At 42.0% G+C, this 23,258-nt stretch overlaps 1 protein-coding gene across 1 annotated transcript in view; it reads right to left on the bottom strand.

The window, feature by feature from the left end:
• EPAS1 (endothelial PAS domain protein 1) overlaps window positions 1-23,258 on the bottom strand; it is a 77,951-nt gene that overhangs the window by 38,191 nt on the left and 16,502 nt on the right. The gene's annotated exons all lie outside the window — the stretch shown is intronic.

Genomic DNA, 23,258 nt, shown 5'->3' with positions numbered 1-23,258 from the left:
CCAACCTCACATGAAGGATCAGGTGTTCCCTAGGTAACACTGACTCCTTATGCTTATGATCTGGGCTTCTCTCTGATAACTACGAGTCATTACACTTATGTTCATGAGGGTCGGAAACCCCCAGGGTCATCCTGGGCCAGACGCAGCAAATGGGAGAGCCAGGTGAACTCCTTGCACTGGTATTTCCCTCAAAAGTCCTTCTTTCTCTCAAAAGAAAATATTTCTGTGCTGTGCCTACAAGGATTCCAGTCTGGGAACAATTCTCAATTTCTAATTCTACCAATGAAATCAAAGATTAGAAACAAAACAAAACCAAAAAGAACAAAAAGCAATATTTATGAGAATTTCCAATTGCAGCTTGGAAAATTTAACCTCAACCACAAACGTTTGAGCTCTGGTCTAAATCTAGAGCCCGCAATTGTCACATTAGAACCAACTCGGGCAACAGAAAATCCAATCCCTCTTCACCGAAATGCAAAGATTTGGGTACTAGGGCCAAAGCTGTGTCGCAATGCATGCAGTAAAAATGGGTTGCATAAGAAGAGGGGCTTTCATGACGCCACTCAAGCCACAAAGAAAAACATTTAGCTTTGCTAACCACTACAAATATGATTGTGGAGAGTGGCTAATGAGACAAGCTGGCTTTATGAACCATGGGTTGCTCAAGACTTCTAATAACTAAGGCTGCGAGCAGAAAGTGGCTGTTTCCTCGCACCGCCGGCGCTTGCCCTCAGCCCTGCTCCTCGCTGGAGTGCCCGTTCTCCCTGCAAAGCGGCAGCGTCCGCCCCACGCCGCGCAAGCGTGTGCTCCGATCTGACAGCGAGCCCTGCCTGCTTGCTTTTAGACCGACTTGCTCGCGCGTTATCGTGTTAAATAAACAAACAACGTGCTTGTTAAGCATTTCCCCACGTGGTTTCCTGCACCTCAGTTTTTCTTCTTTCCCTCCCTAGCTCCGCGCACGCCAAAGCTGCAGCCGTACTGCAGCCGGCCAAGCGCACGCGCGCTCGCGCCGCCCCCCCTTCCCAGCCCCGCGCCGCAAGCCGCTGCGCTTCCCAAGGCAGACGGGCCGCTCTGCTTGCTTGCTTTCCAAGACTGTCCGCCTGCACTTATTCATCTCGCTTGCAAAAGCCTCCAAAAACTGCAGTCAGTCGAGGGACGGGGTGCTGCAAAGTGTAGCATTTTCACGGTTTCCCCTTGCGGGCCGTTGAGCCCCTCTGCAGCTACCCCCGTCTTACGTGCCGGATTAGCATTTCAGCCCGGACAAGGCTTGACGAGGTGCAGCTAGGGAGCAAAAACGTAATCGCTCACCAGCCTGCTTGCTTGAAAGCCTGCAAGAAAGGTTTACACCGAATCCTGGTCACACATCATTAGGGTAATAGAGGAAAGGCACAGGCTCTAGCTAATTTATGAATCATTCCCTCCCAGCCTATAAACCACCCACTTCTGTGGCAAAAAAAGAGCACGCGCGTGCGTCACTGCTTGGAGAAAGTGACGCAAGCAGAAGCTCGAACCCCGCTCGCCCGAGCCTCAGCGACACTTTTAAAACGCAGAGGAGGGAAGAATGGAGAAAACCACTACAAATCAAGCTGCCCGTACGTGAATGCGACGCCTGGAGATGCTGCCCGGCAGACTCCTGCGTGTTCCTCCAAACCCGGACCCCAGGAGCCGGCAGGACGAGACGCCGCTCGGCCACGCGCACCGGCGCGCTGCAACTGTGCCATGACTACTGCTCCCCGCAAAACAACGGGGAAGGGACGGAAAGGCTCGAATCTCTGCTATCAACGGAGTGACCCAGCTCGGGGTCCGGCCTGGTGGCTCCACTCAGGACTCAGCTCTGCAGAGGGTGGTTTGCAGGTTTGAGGGGAAGCAGAAGCAAGTCCCAACATCCCAGCAAACATTTTCACAAGGTTTTCTGGCGACGCTTTGGGCCTGTAGCGCTTGTGCATGCATAAGCCAAAGGAAATGGAAGAGTTAAGGACGAGCAAGGCAGTTCGCAGACCACAGAGTACAAGTACCTCACTATACCCCTAGAAAGACTGTTTACACGATTTCCCTCTCACTCCTGCCCGTGTTTAGTTTGGATTCTGAAAATAGACTTTATGGGCCATTGCATGTGAGCAAAGAGGACAAACAATTAGCAAGTATTTGCAGTTTCAGGGGAAGCTCCCAACCTTTCAGGAGCTAAAGTTCTCCGTGTTTTGCCCAACAGCCCAAACAACAAGCCAGTCCAACAGTCACACCCACACACTTGAGCAAAGCCCATAATTCCACCAGTCAAATGCATTTGAAAGGTTTCAGGAATGCCCTGAACAGAACAGGAGTCAGATTCTTATCCTCTTACTCATCTCTAACAGCCCCTTGCAACACAACTTTACTGAACTCGATGGGAATGTCTGCAAACTAAGGTATTACTCGCTCACAGTTAAGATCCTAATCCAGCTTGAAGAAGCCTCTCTCACCCCCTTACTGAAAACGCCATGTGCAGCATCGTTATCAGCAGAACCTGCACCCCCATAATTATTTGTAAGTGGCCTGGCAAAACTATCACGGAGGCTTGGAGTATGTCAACCTGGCACCCAGCGCCACAGCAACACGGAGCTTGGAGGAGACCCTAGACTTATGCAGACTGAAGCAATCCCGGACAGTAGCTTGAGGGATCCTCTCTTCGGCCAAGGGCATCGGTGGCCTCCTTTAAACTCACGTGACCAACTTGCACTGCATCGCGCCAGAGACAGCAACCTTTGATTCACGGTTTCGTTGCTCTGAACAGGTCCGTGTGAGCTGATGTTTGGTTTAAGTTGTGTGTGTATACGCTTGCTCATCTAGGACTGCGCACTGAACTGCGAGCACGGTAATTGCACTGAATTACACTCCCACTTTGCAGGCTCCAAATCACTGAAGTTTTTAGTGAAACTGTAATTTGCATCCTGCATGAAAACAGTTTATGTGAAACCTGGAAGCTTTCCTCATACAACTATACTGTACGACATATATATAAAACATTTTGAATTACGCAGTTCAGATTGATTTACTTCGGTTTACTTCATTATTTTGGTGACCCTTGGACTTTGCTTTGAACTGCCATGTATGCAAGCTAGTAAAACAACAAGCATATTACTGTATATCCAATGGCTGGTTATTAAATGTTTCTAGCTCCAGTACGTTAAAGGTCAAGAATCCACAGTTAATTAAGCTGTCACATGCAATCTCTGTAGTAAATACTCATTTCAAATGGTTTAGAGGTAAAGCTTAAAATGCTAACTTGCAGAACAAGAAAAGTATATTCTACGGATGAAAAATTAAGAAAATATTTTACTGTATGCGTGAAGCAAATGACAAAAGTAATTGGACACTTAGAAAACATTTTCCAATTAAAACCAGTAAAAACTAATTGAAAATATTTTAACAAGTTATACTATCTTACATAGCAACAAAGTTTATTTCAAACTAGCAAATTCATTTTTTGCCACGTGTTCACTATGTTTTACTTTACCTTCTGCCTGGCAAATCCTTACATGATTTAAAACAGCATGAAACCTAAAAAGGAGCCACATTCACTTTGAGGCACTCTATAGCCATCTCAGACCATCCTGCTTGACAGCCACAGAGGATGTGCTTAAATATACACCAAGTAGCCAGCAGTCCTGCTTACCTAGCCTTAAAATTCCCGTAAGAAGCCCTCACGCGGTTCTGTAACCATTCTGCCTTACAAGCAGTTCATTCCAGATGGTGTACTGGGCTTTTAACAGCCCCCCCAGTTTAAGTAAAAAAAAAAAATGTAAAAAATGTGACCATCAGTAAATAAGATGTGGTACGAACAGCAGTTTACTCACTCACCAGGCACTCAGGCCAAAATACGAAAGCTGTGAATGAAACCCATACATGGTACGTACAGATCCTGTCCAAAACCTGCACTCTCTCCAGTGAAAATACAAGAGTTCATCTTGGACAGTGGGAAAAGATGATTTGAAAACGTGTGTAGTGCTCATAACTGTTAAGTGCTAAAGCAAGCATTGCCGCACATTAGGATGTGGTACCCAATATACACAAAAAACACCCTACACCAAAACTGGGATGTCATTAATAGAGGAAATGAGAGTTTGAAGGCAATGTGAAAAAATACTAATAGAAAGGGCTATTACAAAAACGAGGAAGTGAAATACCTTACATCCTTCCTGTAAAGCTGTTCCTTAGTTTGACTGGGAGATTTCTTAGGTTTGCTGCACATACTCACTAAATAACAAATCACTGCTAGTTCAATTAGTATTTGCACCTACTGCCATATCAATACATACCTGGAGAACAAGCTACAACAAGAATTTCAGGGTGACGCAATTCTTTCCTCTGAATTTAAAACAAAAGGCTAAAGGTAATGAGAGCTTATGCTACATCAGGAAAGTGAGACATATGAAAGGCTCAGGGACAGGTCAGGGATGAGCTAACGGTGAATTTTTGTTTTCATTTCATTTTCATTTTTGTTTTCAACAGGCCATTTTAAAAGACACTTAGCACAATAATATAGGACCAAGCCAGAAGAATTAGAATATCAAAAGGTTTTGGTTTATTTAAGCTGAGCGTATTTATGTCCCACGTCACCCCTCGGACCACTACAGCTGACAGTAGCACAGACATTCATGTGCTTTCTTGAAAGAAGAACACAGCAATTACTTAGAGAGGATTAAATTCTTATGAACTTTGAAACTATGTGCAAAATTGTAACTTCTCCAGCTTCTGAGGTTCTGATGGTATATATCATCTTGATAACCGAGCGTTACTAGATTTGTATTTTATTTGTTTTAATGAAAATTCCTGGCATGCATTTCTGAAAAATATGTTTGCTGGGACAAAAAGCATTACACTTTATTTTTTTTACATGCTTATATGACTAGCATCTTACATTTTATGCAGCTATTATGATAAAACCTTGTTGCATTTGCAATTTGAAGCATCACTGCAAATACTAAACCTGTCAAAGCAACTAATAATATTTTGGGAGTTTGGTGTTGAGAACCTTACTGACACTGCTGGAGCACTGAAAATATATCTTTTTAAAGCACTAAGGTTCATCCTATGTCACCAGAGTCTGGTAAATTTAATCATATTAAGCAAAACAATGTCAACAGGATTTATGTTCTACCATTTTCTCTCCAGTTTTATGAGTAACTTGAACTGGAAAGATAAGTTTTAAGATTTTAGCAGCCATTAATCTGGTCTTGGATTATTTTACAATTATGTAAGCACAGCTCAACCTTCAGCCACCACAGCGGCATGAGCCCGGTACTTTGGCAGATGCACCAAACATGGGGTTCTCAGGGCAGGCCCCTGGCCTTCAGAGAAGATGTTAGGCTGCTGTCTGATGAGCACTTAAAGCAGATTAGGGCACTTCCTTTTCTGTCTTCTCAACCCCTTCCTGTGTGTTAGGGCTAAAGCTCAGGGAGCCATCCAGGGGCCCAGCATGGCTGAGAAAATTGGTCCAACAAATTGGTCCAGCAAGTCCAGTGCCAGCCATAGGAGGGGGTAGGAAGGGATGCTCAGGATCATCCCACAGGGCAGCAGCCAACACGTCAGTGGATGGAACCACAACCTTTGTCTTCTCAATTACAAAGGAGATTCGGAGAGAAAGAGCAGCCCAGCAGCTCCTCCAACTGAGGTTTCACTGAGTATTTGAATTCGGACTTCCTTCCCAAGATTGGGTTTGTGCCCCTCTGCTCAGTCAAGATGCAGCATGCTTCACAATTTGTTGACCAAAAAAAGCCTCTTAACAATATGACAGAAAAAGACTACTTCAACGTTGGTTGCCCTAAAAAACATAGCACACAACACCCATCTCAAACGTACATGCTTTCAACCAGCAATGTTTTCTTTTTGGTGGTAAGCGTATAACTTTTTTTCTCCATAAGTGCTCTTCACTTACACATTCAAACTTATCTATAGCAGAGCTCAAGGTGGGATCACCCCGCTAGGGCCAGGCCACGGGTACAAGGCACAACACGAGATCTGTATCAGGGCTGTGTTGCTCTGAGACATTGCAGATTACTATCTGGCGGCATTACTTGTAGCAATCAATCAATTTTGACAGCTAATCTAGAGGGCCATACCGACTGTTGCTCAGAAGCTCTGCAGGTATTGCTAAGATCTGCTTTCAGATAACCCAACTATTTACCTACTCTACAAAACACATACCAAAAGCTGTGCTTTATCTCTTCGGCAGCCGGTTGAAGCTGAAGGAGAGCGAAGTGCAACTCGTGGGCCTGCAGGGCCCAAAAGTCAAACTCAAACTCAAAACCAGCCTCATTTTTCATACGGGGCACTGACGACATCCCAGCCCGTAATACCGAACCACAAGGAGTGTTCGTTAGATCGAGACGGAGCAATTGCAGGTAAATGAGGACAACCTTTAAATTAAGAGCTATTTCAAGCCTAAGGGACAAATATTGCCGTTGCGTGACCGCAGCATCGCCAGTACGCCTGCCTACCCCGAGCGCTTCGGCCGCAAGCACGCTCAGCTGTAAACGGTTGAAAGAGCAATGCCGAAAGCTGTCGACGAATCCCGGTTTTTATGGTCTCACGCTGTGTTGCAACGCAGGCAATACCCACTGACGTTAATATCTGTGGCACCCGGGGCCAGCGCTTCTTCAGGGTGAGACTCGCGGGCCGCCGGTGTAGCGGTGGCACGGACCCTGGCAGGGAGGTGCTTGGGGGCCTTCGTGGAGAGGAACGATGCGAGAGCACAGGGCAGGAGACGGGTGTTGACCACCGAGCGCCGGCAAGCAAAAAGAAGAAAAAAAAAAAAAAAAGCTTTCAAAGGAAGGTCTTTGAAAGCGGTCGTTGCACCCCACCCAGCTATTTTCACTACAATATTTCAGCACATAAAAAACAAGGCAGGGAAAATAAACAGCCAACCCTAAAATATGTCGCAGGTTCTCCAAACCTTGAAAAAACACCAGCGAGACGTAACACCACAGAAATCTTAACCAAGCTCAACCGTGTAATTCAGGTCTACCAACATCCACCTTAACCTCCCCCCAGCACGCGCTCTGCCCTTGTGTGCTCTGTCGTGTCGTTAATGGCTATTCTGAGCGAGTTAGATATCTTTATTTCCAGATTAAAGCAACCAATGTTTAAAACTGTATTGACTTGTAAAGATAGAGAACAGTTATTGGGACCAAAAAATAAATATATTGCTCTTTTTTTATTGTTATATGGGTGAATGGCCTTCTACAATGCATTTCAATTGCAATTCTTTTTGCTAATTTCACCAGTTAAAATTAAAATGGTAGTTACAAGCAATGAAATATTTGAGAAAAATCAGCTGTAAGACGGAACAGGAACAATAAAAGTAATCCCTAATGAAATGGACCTCTGCATTCAGGAGATACTCAAAGATTAGACTTGGTCTTACTTGCTTTACATTACTTAAAACTTTTTTGCCTTTTTAGCATATATAATATTGCAGATGAATTCGTGGCCCTGCTGAGGTCAGTGATGAAATTACCATAAAACATAACAGAGGCCAGCATTTCATACTTTCAGCCTTAGGTTGGTCTGCACTGCAGTCAACAAGATCACTAATAGAGCAAAAAATTGGGCAGAGCGTGCCTTGGGAACACCAAAAAGGGTAGGTCTCCTCCCAAGATCCCGGGCTGCTCTGCGATGCCCTCAACAGCTTTCCTACCCCGACGTTCAGGACACGGACAGGGCACTGCAAGGGCAATACTCCAGCTCAGGGAAAGCAAAGCAGGGCTAGAAATGGTCCCCGGGTCACTGCAGGCCCAGGACTCCAAGGAGCCTGATTATTTTCTTACTATGTTACTTTGTGTGTGCATATAGTCATACATATGGGAATACCTGTATCTTCGTGTGTGTGTGTGTGTATGCATATATATATTTACACACGCACACACGTGTTTAATCTATAGTTATGTTTTTGATTTCTTCTGCTTTCACAGATGGGTCTTTCAAAGAAATAATCTCTGGATATTTGACACTTGCTGAGCATTCCTGAGTGAACTCTAAGGAAAGAAATGTGCCTGGAGCATGTGCCAGGGAAATCTCTTCTGCGCAGCAGTTTGTTTACTACCATTTACAAAGTTTCTTTGACTACTAGAAACAGCTATCAGGTGTAAATCCTGCAAGTCAAACTACCTTTTTTTTCTCTCTCCTCCCCCCTCCCTTGGGGTGAGAGTTTTGCCTGTATAAGCAACCTGGGACACAGTTCTTGCTTGGTTCCTGCTTTATTTTTAGGGAGCTATTATTTTATACAGTAGCTTTTTTTTTTTTTTTTAATCATCAGTCTCGGTCTGAAACAGGCCATCAAATGAACTGAAACAGCGGTAACTTCACACGGTGCGATTTTGATCTTTCATTACTATTTAAGTTTGCCACTTTATTTTCAGCTGGTTTCTGGGGAAATCTTCTAGATTTGAAGCTAAGAGCAGAATCTGGAGTCCCCCGCTTCGGGGGGGGTGGGGTGGCGGCGGGTACCTCCCCACCAGCACCTGCTTGGAGCTGACCAGTGACCGTCCCTCTGACACAGGCAGTGCTGTACCAGGGAGAAAGAGCGCAGAGAAAGGTGCCTCGCTCCAGCGTTTTCTCTCTGCTCTCCTTGCTTCCAGTCTTCACGACACGCCGCAGAGAGCCCTTTGCTCCGACCGCCGGTTCAGCCCTTCAGGCTGATGGGAGCGGTGACGCCGTGCTTTGACCGCGGGCCAGAGCGGCCGGAGTCGTTCCCTGACGCTATCTCCCCGCGCGACGGGTGCTGCACCCGAGATGAACTTAATCTCCCCCCCCCCCCCCCCCCCCCCAAAAAAAAAGCAGCAGTGCACGTCACTGAAAAGTTATTTCTCCGAACAAAACTCAAAGCCAATCTTCGTAAAGGTCTTTTTAAACGCGCCCAGCGGGCCTCGACGCAGGGACTCCTCCGGCTGCCGACAAAGCCGCGACCAGCGCCGCCGCGGCTGGGCTGCCCCTGCGCGTCACCCCCGCAGGAGAAACGACCCCGGAGAAACGACCGCGGCCTGTCCGCGCTCGCCTGCGGCGTTTCAAATGCTCCAAAAATTGAGGCTTGGTGCAGGTACACGAAGGCTGCTAGCTCTCCTGACGCGCAGCCCCGAACAACCATCCGCCGCGCGCAAGCTTTCAAACTCGACCCACAGCCGAAGCGCGGCCTCCACCGCGACACAGGCCGAGCAGCTGGCTGCAGCCCTTCTCTTCTGCTCTCTCCGGCTTTGCCTTTTTCCCTTGCCCAACTGCTGCCTATCGACTCCTCGTATCTACTGGCAAAGGATGGTTAACCTAGAACAGCACGAAAACTGATGATGAATGGGAAGCGAGGCTCGGAAAAGTTCACTACACACACAAAGTCAAATGGCACGTGGCCACATTTCTCCATGTTTTCTCTGCTTTACCATCAGGAATTAACAAATTAATACTTTGCTATTATTCCTATTTGAGCTTTCATTCTCCCCAAAATTAAGCAAACAAAGCACGCATGCGTACGTTGGGCCTGAATCTTATCTCCATCACGGTCCCATTACTCGAAAGAGGCAAGAGGTGGGAGTCTAGAACTGGTAATAAATTGCATTTATGAGGTAAGTAGGTAGAACTCAGTTCTTCCAGAAAAACTAGATTTAAATCAATACAATTCCCATCGTCATCTTAATATTCAAAGTGCCTTACATTCTGCTAATACTCAGATTCTGGACATGTATGAAAAAGTTGAGTTATACGTGGGTCAGCAACAACAGAAGAACGAAACAGGAATGGAAAGATCAGCCATTACGTGTCCTCTGCTCACATAAATCAGCATAACTCCACGGGGGCTTAACGGAGACACCCTGGTTCGCATCTGTCAGGGTGCGGAATCTCGATTTTTCATTATTTTGATTATTTTGCCAAATTTCTGGCAAGAAAGCCCACGCTGCGCACACTGAAATGCTTGCAACTCTGTCAGTACATGCATAAGGGGTCACAAGAGTTGCACAAAACCAATGATGCTTCCCAAGGCAGGGGCGAGGGCCCACACTCATCCCCTCCGAACCAAGATTCTCAGTATCTACCAGCGCTGTTCTGCAAACACACCTTGTGCCTCCTTGCAGCAGTTCTTGGAAAATGCAACTTCCCCCCCCCACCTTGTTCTTAATTATCTGAACTGAATGATTGCTTCAAAAATACTGCTTTCTCAGGAGAAGTAGCAAGAACAAAAGAAGGGGGGAAAGGGGAAGAAGCTACATACCCTGCCAAAAAGGAGGACTTTGTCACTAGCAAACACAGATTGGATGGTACAGAGGCCAAAGATGAGGTATGCTGAGAAACAACAGTACCACAACCCCTGCAGGCACGGCTAGTGCAAAGGAGTCATGAGGCATGCACAGAGAGCACAATGTACCTATATTGAAACAAGCTAAACCCAAAAAGTAACACTGCCTGCATTCATGTATTCTTTTTAATTGTATTTGTACATCAGGGTAGTTAACTACATTTGTTCAAAACATGCTGCTTCCACAAAGAGTAGTGATAAAAATGTTTTATACCTTCATAAATGGGGGGGGGGGGGGGAAGAGAAAGCCTTCTCATACAGAACATGAATATTTAAATCTTTTATTGGAACAGTCATATACCACTGTGAAATGCATTTAAGATTAAGAAACTTTCAAAATGCAGTGCGTATAGCTAACTAACAGGGAAAATTAGTTTCAAAAATTCAGTCCTCTGTATACCTACTGGAGTCAATATGTCATTTAAACATGATTTAAACTTGATTTAAATGTAGCTTTTAGTCAGTGGTGCATTTATTAAATAACTAACCTAAGAAAAATAAACTTTATGGGCGTTCTATTCATTTTATTCACACACAGGTTTTTTTTGATCTTATTCGCTATTGTACACAATAATCACAAATATCTACTTCCCCCCCCCCAAGTCTTATTATCATTTCCTCATACATGTAGTGGACTTCCACCAATTTCTGTTGACCTTCCCACTAGCCTTTCAAAGAAAACTTGAAAACATTGGAAGATAGTCTCCAAGGACTCCAAAAGAACAATAGCCATTAGCAGAACAGACCCACACTGGTGAGCTTCGCTCCAACTGCGCCTCCAATTTACTTGGAGGTCCAATACTGCATATCATTGAATAAAAATCAAATAAGTGACCTTTAGGAACAATACTAAACAAAATACTATTATTTCCCAATAAATGTTTACCACAGCTGAGAAGAGTTTGTTTAGCTTTAATGGAATTCTAAATAGAGTTGGAAAAAGCTTTCTGAACGCGCGGTGGGTAAAATATTCCCAACATCATAACAAGGAACAGCAAAGCACACTGTTCTACTGCATTTTTAGCTAAGCTTCAAATCCAAACAGAAGTAGGGTGTAGGCCTGTGCCTCTGCAGACACAGGGATTTTATTCATTATCATTATAGCATGCTTTATTAAAATCCTGAATGAAGATACTTTCTTCCTGGAGCTCTGGCCTACTACCAGCTCTGCGAGAAGAATGAATTATAGCATCAAACCCTTTCAGTCCAGACAGGACAAATGCCAACAACTTGTCTAACCTGTAGATCAGAAGTTACAGGATTCACTTGAATTAATACCATTTGAATCTAAGCATTTCTTTAAAAGAAAAGTAACACTGTAAAATTTAATAGTTTGTTCTACTGGTCAATTATCTTCTCTGTCAAAGTACTTGCATAAATTTTACTATTCCTCCCTAATAATTAATTCTTATTGCCTATTTTTCACAGGTCAGAAGTTATTTTGGGCATTAAGGTGTATACACCTGACTAAGACTCTGAAAAAACTTCTAATCGGCAGGTCTTCCATCATTGATATGTTCTGTGCAGAATGTGCAAATTCAAAATACTCATTTAAAACAAGAAAACTTAAGGCAGAGTAGGAAAGAATGCAAAATTACAAACTGACATTTGGCCAGAGGGAGAGAAGAGGCAGAGAAATAAGACAGCTTAGCTGCGGTGTTTAAACAAAAAGAACAAAGTTCCTAGAAAATACAGTGTTGTCCTCTCCTCCTGCATTAGGTATGCGTCAGCCTCAGCAAACCATTATTTAAGTGCTTTGGGAATGACACTGTTCCCTGGCACTCACCATCACAGAGCTTTGCCTGGCAAGAATCCTTCTACAGACACGTTGTTAGGGACAGGAAATATCAGACGGGGGCTAAATGTAGTGGCTGGAAGTCTGTTGCCATATGACATCTTCCTAGTATTTACATTGGAAGGGCTGAATTGCCATGGAACATACCCTCTGATTTGGGGTCAAATTTAGGGTCTGATTTAGAGTCAGAACAGTTTTGCACAGCTGTTCTCCACATAGGTCATTCTCGTGGCATTTGAGAATTATAGCTATCTAAACGATCATCATGAAATTTTAAACCCCTCACTTCCTAGTTTTAGTATTAGAAACACAACAGCAACAGAACAAATAGGAGAAAATTCCCTGGTGTGTGTGGGGCAGTCTGTCCCATGCCTGCCCCAGCAGCCTCCAGTTCGGAGCGCAGATACCGGTACTAACACTCACACAGACAGGGAACCTAAACACCCGAAGGACAGCGAAAGCCACCAGAGACGCCGTAGGAACAGTGGTACTTGTATTATAGCAGAGGAAGGGGACACAATGGAGCCCAGGATGAAAGACTAACTGGCAGCTCTACAAAGGAAAAGCTTCCTCTCCACAAGTCCCCCCAGGCATCCAGGGGAGGGCTCCTGCCTCTGGGATCAATTCTGACCTCACCACATTGACTTAAAATGGATTTACTCTGATTCCCATGAACGAGGAATTAAATCACAGCTCTCCAAAATTATTTTTTTCTGATCATTTAGGGTTTTTTTTTTTTCTTTTCTTCTGTCAGTGCCAAAAATCAGAAAATACTTTGCTCTCAAATTCTCTCCTGGGACGTTCACACTCCTTACGTCAGACCAGCTTCTAGCGGAAGGCAATCACTGTTTAACATGGGAAAGAACATCCATGTTCCTGCATCAGCCCTGCTACCTGGTTGTCAAAAGAGGATGGTAAAGGTTTAAAAATAAAATAGGTACAAACAATGATTTGGGGGGAAACCTTTACCAAATCAAGGAAGTCTACATGAAGAAGTAGCTAGTTCTACAAGCCAAAGAAATGTCCACTATTACAGAAAGCTATGAAGATTTCACATAATTTCATAGGGCAAGAATGAATGAATGTCTAATATCTCAATAAAATTATATGATTTTCTAGGGAAAAAAATAGAATTCAAGTGGTATCCATTGCAGTATTCCTCAATAAGGAAAGCAAAGAATGGGCCATTAATGGAGTTTCATTAAGAGATATTCTCTACCATACAGAGACCTGAAGCATGGAGAGAACTGGAAACTAGATTTTTATCAAACCCTCTCTGGAGGAAGTAGATAACACCATTCAGAAAACAGGAGAAAGATTTGGGAGTGCCTGTAGCAGATTTGGGCAGGGGAATGGGAAAGGGAGACAACCAAAAAAATCCCATGGGTGTAGAAAGACTTCGAAGGCATGGAAAATATTTTTAGGTGTAGACCTAGAAATTAGATAAAGAAAGAAGTGGGAGCACTTTTCACCCTGAGCACTTTTTATGCTTCACCTCAGCAATAAGGTGCAAGTGTGGCTGAAATAAGGGAACATCTGGATTCTGTTAAGTTCCAGTTACACAAGTCCTGACCATCTTTATCAACCAAGCTTTGATAGAAGTCTGTAGGACATGGCGAGAATAATTATGGCAAGAATAAATACCCCAAAATGACCATAATTGGTGATAAACAAACACACCCATAAACTAACAGTGATTAATAGTCAGTTTCCCCAAAAAACCAACAAAGCTTATGCCACTACGGACCATAAGCTGTTCCCAGTGTCCCAGAATTCCTGCATCGGTTGTTATAGCAATAATTCTTCATATTTGTAGCTAATCATTATGCCACTATGCACAATTTTGAGGGACACAAAGCAAAATATACCTAGCTTTCAAACTTCCTCTATTTAAACAATATTGCAAAATAAGAACCTCATATTTTAATAGTACACTTATGTTTTTCTTTTTTTACTAAACAATTCTAAGTTGCAGAGGCCATAAAGCACAACACAAGGAATACAGAAGAAACGGATATCATACAGAAAGAAAGCTCAAAATATTATAACACCATAAATTTACACCAGCAATACTCAGACAAAATTGACTCACGTCATTTACAAGATTAACACAAAGGTTTTTTTTCAGATAAAGTGCTCTTGAAAACTCTTACATGTGATACTTCATTCTGCAATGCGCATGAAAGCCAAGATATTAATGCACATTAAAACATTACAGCGACAGTAGCTTTGTAGCACGACATCGTAAGAAGCTCTGTAAGAAGCTCTGACCAGCAGGACTTGGTGCCCCGGCTGACGCTCCGCACCGATACACAGGAGAGGAGATTCCCTCACTTCCAAGGTGCGCTCGTCTTGTATTTTGGGACAAGGAGAGTGACTTCATGTGCTTTCCTAGGTTGCCTGGACCAACAAGGCCCGGACCTCCCAAGGACTGGTAGGTATAGCAGCAATACAACAAAATAATCATTAGCAGCGATAGCTGGAGAGGGAGTGCTGGAGAAAGGGCAGCTTTTCTGAAGGATGGTCAGAGGAAAACCATTTAGGAATGCGACAGGGTATCTGTCCTTGACATTTTCAATCTGGCAAGCACTGTACAGCAGCATTCAGCCTGCAACCACTGACAACTTCTACGTTCTGCAGTGAGGAGCTTAGCAGTTGTTCCTGATTTAGTCATTCACAGCTGAATGTCTTTAAATAAAATACTTTTTACAAATTACATATGTACTGATCAGTATGTCCAGCTATAACACGAAAACAATTCTATGTCTAATGTTTTACCCTGGACACTGTCTTCCTGTCATAAGAGTAATATCAATTCCAAGTATTAAAAAATTATGGCTCAATTTCAATAGAGATTAGGCTGGTTTAAGAGGATGTTAGATTTAAAATTGTGTGTGTGTATAGATTTGTGTATACACATTAGACCCATAATGCACACACACACATGCAAGACAGAAGTCTATATATTTGTCTTTCGTTTCTGAGCTTTTGTTGACTTCAAATTTCTCTCTGTACCTTAGAGTCAATAAACTTAAATAAAAAAGAAGGAAAAAAAAAAGAGAAAGAGATACACAGAAAGACAGAAAAGAAAGAGACTAATCTAAACATGTGAATGTGAAGAACTAGGGCTATCAAACTAAACACCATACAACTCATGAAAAGCTTACAAGAGCTACCACTGCTGCAGTGAGATAAAATATTTTCTCAGTTTTCAATATTAGCAGATACATTCCTTAAGTTAAGGTGGTTAAAGTTATACCAAGACAACACTTCAAACTAGCTACGATTTGTCTCTCCAACTTTATAGTACATAAAAAGAGCAACAAAATAGTAGTTACCTCTAAGAAAGGTAGAAAATCTGCTCAGGTTTAGAATATCCTAATTTTATTGCTCTAGGCCTATACAGAAAAGCCCTTGTCAGCATGGGGTGGGGGAGAAGACAACAAAAAACAGGACAGAAGTAGGTTACAAGCACTAGCAAACATTATCTGTTTAAACTGCTAATGGCAAGCTCTGTTGTTATATTTTTATCATTGCTTTTCTGCAAATTACTTTTATCAGTGATAATTTAGCTTTTATTTCATTATCTAGCACAGCAGACAAAAGAAAAACAGATTTGTTTTACAGCAGCTCCAGCACTTGCTCTGTCCATTAACATTGACAGATGAAGGCAAATTAAAGCTCTCAGACCACATTTTCAGCATACGTGGTACTGAGGCCGCTCTATCCAACCAATGTGTGTTTCTAAAGGAGAACAGAGTGCATGCTAATGCTTTTATTTTCTCCACACAGTTAATGGAAGTTTTCATACTCCAAAGAAAATGACATAGCCTGTTCTCATACTTTTCCCCGTTCAGTTCTATCTGCCTCCAAAAACATCTAAGTGTAAACAGGGAGAATCAATATTTTAAACGAGAAATTAAATTTCAGTCAACTGAAATAGTGAAATAGTGCTTCCCTTCCTCCCAGTTTTCTGAAGACCACAAACCCACAGAGAAGTTGTTCTTGATTAAAATATTAAATATGCATTAAGAACCCTTTTTTAAGGACAGTATGTTCTTCCAGTGCTGTTCTTCATTCTCCCTTTTGTTTTCCTAGTTAGGTTTTAAGCTATGCATTTACTTTAATAGAGGTAAACAGATTGCTTTATAACTTTAATAATAAACTTATTTATAGAAGCTAATGTAACTAAACAGCTGTTCTGGGCAAAAGGTGGCCTTTCCATTTAAGCAATAGTATAATGGCTTTGATTACAAACAATTTTGAGAGAAAAACAACAAAACACTATTGACTGTTCTAAAAATGTAACTAATAGCAGTCATTCTCTTGAGTAATAAAGTCACTTCTGTTCTTGAATGAAATAACCTTTCACTTGCACTTAAAGTCTCATTAGCAAAATAAAATTTCGAAAATCTGAACTTACAGCCAGATGTTCTGAGTTGCTCTGAAAACCTAGACTATCATTAAAACATTAATTCTTCATTTTTTTACATTTGGGAAGTTGCAATTTGAGATACAAGGACTCTGTAAAAAGGTTGTTTCTCCAGGCAATGAATAATGCCATCACTCACTGCTTTCTCCAGAATTGCTGCCACAGCCCAAGCACAAACGTTTTCTAATACAGAATTCAAAATTAAAAGCTATTGTCAAAGTAGTTCAAATAAAAGCATTTTTCTATTAAAAAATAGTTTCTGTAAAGGTAATAGTTCTGCTACTATAACTTTTTAATGAGTATTCAGTTTTGTGGCAAATTACCCATTGATACTTGTCAAAAGCTAGAGCCATTTCATTTTCTAATAAAAAAAAATATTTTTCATAGAATGACTTTTAAAATCTAAGATAAATTTAGTTCAGTTTTTATGTCCCTTCTTCAGGAATCATTACATGACCAATTACAAAAAGAAACTTTTCTGCTGAGGGAGGTCACATTGATGAAAATAGATTGATATTAAAGTACATGAAAATCTTTCTGAGAAAGAAAATACTTCTTGGACTCCCACCAAGGCAATTTCAAAGCACAAACATGAATATAATTTAATGATTTCCTTACAAGCAGGATCCCAAAGTAATGATTCAGGGCTCCCAAAGTAACGATAAAAACTAAGTCTCAGGGAATGTATTTTAAGAGGACCTTTACTGAGAGTGGAGAGGAGGAAGAATATGTTGGCTGTATATTTTTAACTAGCTTTCCACAGATGGGTCTAAATCAAGCTCTTATGATTCTTCCCTGTCATAACCCACTACCACGGTCAAAGGTTGAAGCTTTCCCAGAGGTTCACTGTGCATAACAAACACTAAAAATTCCCCAAATTTAGTTTATATATAACAACCCAAGTGCTCTGGCCATTTGCATCCCATACAGTCCCTTTAGTACTGAATAGGGCATACTTAGGGCATGCACATGCACAAAATCTTCACTTTTTCAGTTAGTTTCTTTATTCAGGCCTGCATTAGTTACAGTGTTTCTTACACTCTTTAAAAACATGCTATGAACAGACTACCAAACAATTCCCCTGCTGCATACAGTTAAATGTTTTGTCATGAAGAGCGTATATTTGACTTAATATAATAAAACTATCAGGGATCTATTGTTAAGCATCACAGAAGCACTTGGGGGTGCTCAACTTTTCGGTTTTAATTACCTTAATGAATAATTTGCCCATGTGAGCTCTCCAAGCAAGACTGGAAGACTAAGTTGAACATCCTGTGGCTAACCTCGAGAAAATCCTGGGGCGCGCAGTCTATGGGAGCATGGCCACCCAAGTCCTTGGCTCTTCTGCTGAGTATCTGACAAGCGGGCTACTCCTGTAGCTCTGCAATTTTTCTTAAACAGTAGGGACACTGGTAGGACAGGGAAGGTTGCTGAATGAGTGTGTTAAACTGCACAGGAAGTTTTCACTCCAACTGGAGTTAGGACTCATTCTTCTAAAACTCCTTCCTATCAAATAACAAAACCAATTATCAAACTTTAACTTTTTGAAACGCTTTGACAAATAAAAGAGCTGATATACTGGAGCAAGCTCCAAAAGAAGGGACCAAAGTCTGGAAGACATGCCCCAAAAAGGGAAAGAGAAAATGTTTAATTTCACAAGACATTGCCTTCAACAGTAAGCTCAATTTAAGATTCTTCTGCCCCAAACTGTCCATACTTAAGAAAGTACAAGGTGACCTTAAAGACACCGTTGCATACACTACCCAGCCTGACCAGGATCAGGTAGTAGTAAAAAGGCCAGAAGGTGCAAGCCTGTTGCTCAGGCCCCTCTTGCCCCAGCTACTCACCGCCTGCTTCGTTTGCCGTGGGCACGCAGGCTCCGCGAGCGGGTGCTGCAGGAGCCACTGCCAAACCCCTAAACGTTAAAGTCTTAACGATGTGATGCCAACAAGAATTTTCCTCTGGTTGTTTTTGTGAACACAGCAGTCACCTGTAAGCCTATTCTTTTCACACTTGCTTGATCTTTGACATTGTTGTGCTCTATGAATATCCAGAACTTGCTTGGCATACAGTGATGTTTCAGAAACAAGAACAGCTCTGTAATTATGGTTTTGTTTTGTATATAAGTAGCAGTAACCACAAAATGTATTTAATGTTACTTGCTGGACATGCAGTTCTATCTAGCATACAAATCCCTCTCTGTTAAACAGACCCTGTTTCCCCACGTTAGCCACCCCAGCGCTCCCCAAGCTTTCCGGAGCGCTCAGCAGCATCGCTCCCTACCTATAGCAGCACTGTCCTGGCTGTCCATGCCTTAGTTCTTCTGTTGCAATAGTCTCCATCACAGATTTTTACACTTTCCAAACAACAACATAGATGAGTCCTAGTATTACCATATGCTATATGCCCATAGTCCCCCATTAATGTCACCTCACAGGAAGCAAGTACCAACTACAGCCTTCCACATATAAAGCTCTGTCCTGGAGACCCTTCTATTAAACCATTAGGCCTCACCTTTCATTTTACCTGTGTTTCCTGTATTCGAGTTCTGCCTGATATAGACTATATTACCATTTCATCCCCATGCTGCAATTTATTACAAGGTAAGTATTGCGTTCTATTGATTTAACAGCAACAAACAACTGAGAGCACCAATTTCTAAGCCACAGGAAACTAGTTTAATAATTATTGCAAAGGTTAACAGCAGGATCCCCATAATCCTTGCAAAAATCTGTTTGTTCGTGGTTCTTGTTCAGTCACTAAAAGAAGATTTTTCTAAGAGCCCTAAATGTTGTTTTCTCTGCCTTCCAAGGCTATAACCCTGTACCCTAATGATGCTCCAGTTTATCAGCAGATGAAGCTAGCCATGGCTAGTATCTTATCTCCGTAATCCTCTAGGGTTAGACCAAGGCTAGAGTTGTTCTAAGGGTAGGTAAAATGTGCTTTTCTGTGGAAAAGTATACATGCCATTTGCAGAAGAGAAGGAATAATTGAAATAGAATAACTATGGCTGCTAGTGGCAAATATTTATTTTCCACAAAACAATCAAAGCAAAAGCAATAAAAAGTTGTTTCATAAGAGCCCTTTCCAACCATTGAACTGAAAGTTGATTCATATAAAGATTCATATGCATATAAACATGAGATAAATAATGATGAAGATGTCTGCTTAAAAAGCATGTAGGACCACTGAAATCAGAAGGAGGTTTTTCTGGCTGATGGTTTGGATAGTGCCAAAGTAAAGCCGATTTGCCTCTTAGGATAATTTGTGACTCTGCTTCTTCAGTCTTGCATATTGCCCCAGCTCCACATGGTTGTCTGCAGACCATCACCTGAGTACACCAAAGCATCAGCAAAGCCATTCAACATTAAATCCTCTAGTAAGCCAGCAGAAGAGGCAACGGAGCTGATGCTGGTCATAACAGCTTTCATAACAGCTTTCTTCATCGCTAACAGTGCTGTGCCACCAGCCCTCCTGGGCAACAGGTGGTCTGCAGCAGGTGACACCCATGTCAGTGGGAAGGACTCTTGGAAAGGGCAGAGCCCTCCGTGTCGCTCCCTTCCCACACCTCCAGCGCCACAGGCACCACACGTCACCACTGTCCAGGAGACAACCTCACTAGGCAACAGAACTGAGAAATGAAGTGGACTTCTCTGCTGCTGTTAAAACTCATATTGCATAGAACTTTACTTTTCTTTTGCTTTAAAGATGTTCCTGCTCTTAGATGTTAAAAGAAACATTATTTTTTCTGATTAGAGAAACCTGTGTGCAAAATGTGCGAGATGTTTTTTCTGGGACTTTTTTGTTGACATTTCAAAAAGGTCTACTTTTATAATTTGACTCTGGACCTCTTGCATCATTCCCTAATACTTTTAAAGTCACCAATAAGCAAACAAAAACCAATGCACCGTAACTAGCGAGAACATTTACCATTAATTTCTGCTTGATTTGGCAGATCTGACAGTCAAAGATTTCCAGATCTCTGTCTCAGGTATTCTGGTTGAGGTTGCCCTTCCTCACCACAGCATTCACCACTTTTTAATATTAATTTTACAGTTCCTTCACTTCACTTTTTCAACCCACACTGATTTAAACTTTCTAACCATACTTAAATAGACAAGCAAAGTAATTGCTGCTAATAAGACCTATCCTCTAAAAGGTTAAATACACTCCATTACTACTTCAGATAGTAAGAGAAGCTGCTCCAAAACTCCTGAGGTCCTCAGCTCTTAACAAGACTGGGTTTTATGGTATGCAATAAAAGTACTATTACACACCTACAACATTCCTTTACGTGCACAGATCCCTAATTATACCATACAAGTTACAATATTGCATGACACATGGCATATTTTGCAGTGACATCACAAGTTTGGCTTTATTTGCTGACAGACTGCAGCCTAGAGGCAGGTTTCATAAGAATAGTATCTAAAAAAAGTCACAAGTATTTCAGGCTCCCCTCTGAACAACACATATGAAGTTCACAGATGTTGCCTACTTTTGTCAGCTGCAGAGCGCAGTTCGCAAAGGACACACTAATACTCTTCAGTGCCATACAACCCAATTTCTAGTGTTTCCAGCCGGTCTTTACCCTGCCTTTTCCTTAGATAAAAACTTATTCTTGCTCCTGTAAAAGTTTAGCCTGAGAAGTGGCAAGCAAGATCATCAGCTGAACGCATGTAGGACTAAAACCACCCGGTGCTAACCACGCTGCTCGCTCCCTTCTCCCTTTATCTGTGCGCACAGGCATTTTGGAAGCGCGTATCTGCCCTAACACATCCTTCAGAGAAGCGCGGTATCTCACAGTACCAACAGCTGAGTGACGGAGACTACTGCCCCTTGCAGATATCTATCGCTCCCCTCCTGCGGCGAGACATGGGTGGGTTGGCGATCGCGGTCCTTAACACCAGCCTGCACAGAGCTCAAGACGCGGACATGCGCTCGGCCACATAAGCAACACAGGGTGTTCCCCAGCTTCTAAAGTAGATTACTGCGTACAGCTACATGCTTGTTTACTTGACCGAGATCCATATTTAGACATGTATACAAGCGCACAATCCTGAGCTGTTTATTCAGACAAAACACCCACTGAAGGCAGCGGGCATCTCTCCGGGTACGCAGCTGAGGATTAAACTCTCAAATGCTCTGAAGTGATCATTTGCACATTTCTAAATCACTGAATTAAAAATAAAAACAGTAAGAAGAAAATAAAAGCAGGGACGACATGACTGTGGACTTTACAAGATACTCTGCTAAGTTTTGTTTCAGACAGCATTTGTATCTCTCTAACATTGCTGATACATGTTATAAAGCTCATTTAGAAACAGAGGCTTGTAATTCTTTACTGTGGTTGGGCTAATCTGTTTTGAAGGAGAGCTTCTAAACCCCGTTACTCTGCATGCTGAATAAATTTCCAACTCTGTGACTTTTTAAATCAAGATTTTTTTTTCTGAAGTCTTTTTAAAAAAACTGTTCAATGACTTATGTAGTAGAGAAAAAATATTATTTAAAAGAAATAGATTATCAAGTCCTAAAATTCACCCCAAATCATTTCTATTTAGAATAGTAGTCTCTCTCTATTGATTGCAGACAGAGATCTCTAGCTGTCCTAATGCAGTATTTTTATTTCTCACCCTTTTTCCCATAGTCTCAGGGCCAACCCCACATCACAAGGCAATTCATATTTGTATGGCTTACCCAGGACTCCAAAAACATCAGTGAGAAGCTAGTTTGATATTGGCACAAAAAGGAAGTGGCATCTACATCACCTGCAGAAAGTGGTCACGCAAACCATCTATTTGGCATCCATCCCGACAAGGCTGCATGGTCAGGCTGTACCACAAACTCTGGCTTTGCACCCATCTGCCAAAAATGCAGGGTATTTATAAAGCCTTCCCAGAAGTGCTGGTATTGATAATACTGTAAAATAGCCTTCTGGATATCAGTAGTATTGCCATGTATTACTTTGACAATTTTCCAAGCATTTTATTAGCGAGACTACAATAAAGTAATTAATATTCTGAGCCTATGAGTACAAAGTCTCAGCCAGTTTTAAGTGACTAACTTTTTGCAGAGAAGCTGCCTCATAACACACATTAACCTGCAAAAGTGAATTTTCCATTGAATTAATCAGATTATCAGAGAGTGTTGCAAGAAGTCATGTGTAGGCAGTATGAACTTTTCTATGTCAAAGTTACTATGACAACTGGATAACCTGGATTCATGGGAGATATTATGGTATGAGATGATTTAAACAAAATTTCACCTAACGGTAACGACTAATTCAGTTCTAATGCATCCCCTTAAAATGAGTCTTCTATCACTTTAGAGCAGATAACATTTAACTGAAAGATCACAAAAATCTGAGGACAGAAACATACAAATCAGTAAAGTCTATTGAGTAAATTCACAAACATACTGAAACAACTAACTTGTAATCATTACTATTTAGCTTTTTAAAACCATGCCAGGAATGAGGTTGCCAAACAACGTGTACAGCAGTTTGAAAATTAAGTTTAGAAAAGGGAATTCTAGGAAGTGTCATGTTAGATCAATGTCTTTTGAAAATGAGTTACCTGACAAAGTTCACTAGGAACATGCAGTGTTATATGCGTACACACATGTGCAAGCACAAATATTAAAAGATTATCAGTGTAAAAGCAGATTTAAGTCATACAAGCTGCTGTGAAATCACTTCCAAAATACATACAAAA

The sequence above is a fragment of the Rhea pennata genome, chromosome 3 (genome assembly GCF_028389875.1).
Source record: "Rhea pennata isolate bPtePen1 chromosome 3, bPtePen1.pri, whole genome shotgun sequence".
NCBI lineage: Eukaryota > Metazoa > Chordata > Aves > Rheiformes > Rheidae > Rhea > Rhea pennata.
Note: the sequence above shows the minus strand (reverse complement) of the source record. Positions and strands in the feature narration are given on the sequence as shown.